The sequence below is a fragment of the Alligator sinensis genome, unplaced genomic scaffold, assembly GCF_000455745.1.
Source record: "Alligator sinensis unplaced genomic scaffold, ASM45574v1 scaffold264_1, whole genome shotgun sequence".
In the NCBI taxonomy this organism is placed as follows: Eukaryota; Metazoa; Chordata; order Crocodylia; family Alligatoridae; genus Alligator; species Alligator sinensis.
Window position 1 is genome coordinate 3140755 of NW_005841831.1, and position 5231 is coordinate 3145985.

A 5231-nucleotide genomic window follows, 5' to 3' on the forward strand; every position below is an offset into this window, starting at 1 on the left:
TGGCTCTTTATGACTGAAATGCTTCCATGAAAATATATAGATGCAGCCACCAGCAACCTAGTGCTGGCATGTGGAGGTGCCATTGCCAGGATGTATTTTATCCAAATGGCAGAAGAGGGCTCAGCTTGTATCACCACAACCAATTTCATGGTGTCTATGTCTCACAGCTCCAGGTGTTTCCACTGACCAACCCCAGTCTCTGTTCTCTAACCCCTGCTGAGCCAGGTCAGCTCCTCCCAGCTGGAGAACCCAGGGCTCTGCTGCCAGCAGCTCTCCACAGGAACTCAGAGGCTAGGGCCAGGGGCCTGGGGCCTCTTTTAACAAGAGCATACAAATTTGAGAACAACAGCATTATACCTGCAGCCTCCTCCTCCCCACTCCCCATTCACCCCCAAGGGTTCTGTCTGTCAGTTAGTGCTCAAGTGGGGTACACCCCACTACTACACTGCTACCTAGCCAGTAGCTCCAGCATGAAGCATTAGCAGATGTTATTACAAAAAGCTTCCAGGGAATGGGCTCTTTTCACCACGACTAAGAGACTGTACCAGGAGAGGAGGAAATTGGAGGTAATATGAATGGATATTCTAACAGGAAGGGAGACCCTATTTAGGCACATGCACAATGCCCAGCACACAACAGGTCCTACAGATATAACCACTCATTGGAAAAGCCACACAGAAAGTCATGCAGCTACACAAATATATGCACCGTGACTCCCAAGAGGGGATTTGTGTGCGTACGCACATACAATTGTGCACATCCCAGCATTAGCAGAGGTATTCACAATTTACACACACATTTGCACAGGAACACAAAAGAATTAATAGATTTCATAGACACTAGGGCTGGAAGGGACCCTGGAGGATTGAGTCCAGCCCCCTGCCCAAGGGGCAGGAAGTCATCAGGGATCATAGGATCCCAGCAAGATAAACATCCAAATGTCTCTTGAAAGCGTTCAATGTAGGTGCTTGAACCACCTCTGGCAGCAGTCTATTCCAGACCTCGGGGGCTCGGACAGTGAAGAAGTTCTTCCTTATGTCCAGCCTGAAATGGACATGGAGGAGTTTGTGTCCGGTCAACCTTGTCATCCCGTGGGGTGCTCTGGTGAACAAACGTTCCCCCAGATCCTGGTGGTCACCCCTGATAATCTTATAGGTGGCCATCAGATCACCCCTGAGCCTGCACTTTTCCAGGCTGAAGAGTCCCATGGCTCTCAGCCTCTCATCATAAGGCTCATCAGCCTCTCATTCAAAACTGCTTGTCCCCCACAGCGCACACACTCAAAACATTCATATTCACCAACATTCCTCCCCCTTGAACACCCATGCACATAACCAAATACATATCATTTGTAAATACACTTGCACTCATATCCATACATTCAGATCTACAAACTTATACACATTCATTTTTATAGATTTACACACAAACATTCTCTCTCTCAAACACACAAGTATGTGCAAATACACATACACAAACATATATTGGTAATAAGCCATTGATTCTGTTCAGACAAACATAAGAAAGCCTTCATTTTCTATTTCTGCTTCCATTCTTTTCCTGTCTGATGATTTGAGCTGCAGCTCACAATGCAGCGTCCAGTCCCAGCATAAAAGGTTAAAAAGAACCAAAGAAAATAACTATGAGACAATGGTGTACTTTGGATGCAAGTATTAACAGGACAGGCAGTCAGGAAAGCAGTATAATGAGGAGGGGACAAAATATGACACTGCACAGCAATTTCCCAATAGTAACCTATGGTCTTCCTCTCCCACCATCTTTTTTCAGTGTCACCTGCTCAGTACACAGCTATGCCCAGTAACAATATAATAAGAGAAAATTCCTTAATGGTGAGCTAGTCTTGTGAGTGCCCAAAAGGCCTGGATAGAATAGCCAGCTACCCCGCAGTGCTGCTCTGAGTAGGACTGCAAGACTTTTTGGTGCATATCTCAACCGAGCCATCCAAAGGCAGCAGCTGGAAAACATAGGCTGGGATCTCTGGGAACACAGGCAGCTTTACAAAGGGGACAGCCCATAAACACAGTGAGACAGGACAGAGAGGGGCAGACTCTCTCTCATTCCAGCTTTGCACTGAGGCAGAGGATTCCTCTCCTCGCAACACAGCAGGAAAAGAAGTTCCAAATTATTTCAGCCCCCTGGCCTGAAGACCCATTGGCAACCTCAGGACAGTGATTTTGCCACTTGCCATAGCCCAGATCCAATGCCCATTGAAAACTACCCATTTGGCTTCTGAGGGTTTGTGTCTGGATGCTGTTTTATAAGTATTAGTGATGCAGCCAGAAGGCAAAGTTGAAGGAGAGAGATCTGCATGGACCATGGAGAGAGACCAGGGCTACATGCTAAAGTACCAGAAACTGTACTGAAGCATGACCTCAGTTTGCATCCCTGACCCCCTGCAATGCTACTGAATTCCGACCTCCTGAAACCTGACCCCTTCTCTCCAGTTTAATTCATCATACTACAGCTCTGAGAGTAGTACCAAATATCCCTGACAAGTTTTGTGCTCCCCTGGATATTGAGGCTGAGGCTTTCAATGGCCCTAAAGAAAGCTGGACACAGTGACAACTGTAGACTAGGGCTGTGAGAAGCTTTGGTCCCTGACTCGATTCAGCAGAGATTTGGCCCGATTCAGTGGCTGAATCTACGAATCCAAATTGAATCAGAGAACTCCTTAATCTCTCCGAATCAATTCGGAAAGATTTGGCGATTCAGCCATAGACACAGCTTTAAATGTTTTTTCTACATACCGATGCTGGGGCGCAGGGAGTGTCCCACAGAAGTGCGGGGGGCTCCCCAGCACAGTCGGCAGCAGATCCGGAAGTGGACCAGAAGCACTTCGTCCTCTTCCGGGTCTGCCCGGGAGCGTGCTGGGCCCCGCTTCCCCCAGCTCGGCAACTGATGCCTCCTGAGTCAGGGGGGGCACCTGGGGTCCCCCCACATCCAATCACCAAGCTGAGGTGGTGTTGGGGGCCAGGGGGCCTAGCGCACTCCCCAGCGGATCTGAAAGTGGACCAGAAGTACTTCTGGTCCACATCCAGGTTCACCGCCGAGCACATGGAGGGCCCCCACCCCTCGCACTCCTGCGGGACCCTGCATGCACCCCAGCATCGCAGCATTCACAAACTGTGCCTGGTACCTCAAGGTATGTAGTAAAAAACATGTAAAGCTATGTCTATGTCTGAATCACTGATTCTCTGAATCAGCATTGAATCTTCAGATTTAGATTCGGCTAAATCGAATCAGGGACAGTGATCCGAATCAACGAATTGAATCACTGTCCCTGATTCAGGCTGAATCCAAATCCAAATCTGAATTGACTAGGGCCCGCTTTGCACACCCCTACTGTAGACCAGACTGGGCACATAAGTGCACTTAATAAGGCACCGAATTGTGCTTCTATTGCACCCTGCATGAGGTCCTGAAAAACAATTAATGCAAAATGTGGTGGGTCTTCCCCCTCCTTACTTTTTTTTTTTTGTGACTCATATTATGTGTCAGATGATGGCATGGTACAAAAGTAGATGCATGAATGGATTTTCAAGAACTTGAACAGGATGAAACAGAACTGCACATAATACATTGATACATCTAAGAGGTGGGATGAAAGCTGATCCCTAGGTGTTTCACTCTCTTAAGCTCCTTTGGAAATCCCAGTCTGGACTATTCCCTTTGCTAACATGGCTAGTAAAGGTGAATAAGCTGGATTCTGCTTTAAATTATATCTGTGTGGTCTTATTGTCATCCCAACATAGAAGATAATTTCATCTACCACCTCTGGACACCCCAAAGGAAATTTTAGTGTGTTACATGCTTTTTTCTATGCAACAGTGCACCAATATCCTGGTGCAGTATAGATTTCATCTGACATGGATGCTGGTTAATTTTTGCTCTTCACACTATGAAAATGTGATAATAGGGCAGTTATGAATGGAATGGGAGTACCTGTGTCTGAGTGAGTCGGGAAGCATGCAGTAGCATAACTACAGTGGGGCACTGAGGTAGGAGCCCTGGGCACCGACATGGCAGGGGGATGGGGTGAAAAAATAGCAGCTGTTGCCACAGCTGCACAATCGCATTGGCAGCATGATGGCAACCAGAAGTCAACACTGCTTCCATGCCTCATAGCTACCTGGGTCTCCTGGCTGACTTGCTATACCTCTGGAAATGTAGCTGGCTGTATGGTGTGAGAGTTTGTGTGTATGGATGCATTTATCCAGGTGGGGGCATAGGAATGTATGGGCGTACATGACAGTATGTGTGCAAAAGGGTTGTAAATGTGCATGGGTATATGTTTTCACATGTGCATATTTGCAGTTCCCTCTAATGGGATTTAATGTTAATACTGTTTTGCATTTTCATGGTACCTGCTTGCAAAGGATTTGTTATATACCTGTGACCAAATGCTACTCCTGTTAGCTTGGCTAAGGTTGAACCAAAGTAGGCAGGCAGTAGCATTCACAGCCCTATTGACAACTGGGTAAACAGTCATTAGTTTACCTTGTTGCTGACAGCCACCCAGAAAATTAACCCAAGCCAGAAGTAGAAACCAGGAGTCCAGCCTCCCACGTGCCTGCTCCAACCTCTTGAGACAATTCTCCTACTCAGTAGCGTGTCCTTATAGTGAATGGATCCTTTACCATTAAATATCCTGTGACTGAGAAAAAGCGAGCCTTGTATCATTACTCGGAACTGGTGAGTAGCTGGGAGGCAGGTGTGTCTGTCCCGTGCCCCCCTCCCTGCTTAGCAGGTCCCAGGGACAGTCTGTACTCTTGAAGAAACGGGCCTGATCCTGAGCAGCGTCACTGCTGAAGTCAGCAGGAGCTGCCGCCACTGAGTGCCTGGCAGGATCAAGCCCTACATTTGCAGTTTTATTATCCATTTTTCTTTTAATGTCCTGCACACTTGAGAAACTCCGTGCAAGAGCGACAGAACAAGAGAGAAGGAGAAAGAGAACACAAGAGCTCATCACGCCCATAAAAGGGATGGATTCTGATTAGCTGAAGTTATAAAAATGATTTATACTCGCAAACATTATTTCTACTTGTATTGTTTGCCCGCGAGCATTCCCGGCATGTCATGGACACTGTAGCCAGGCTCAGCCATCCCCAGAGACAGGACAGATGGCTAACGTCCCCTTCAGATCAAAGAAACCCCCAAACGTGGAATCGGGGTGACGAGAAGACAGACTTAGCAGTGGCTGTCAGCAGCCC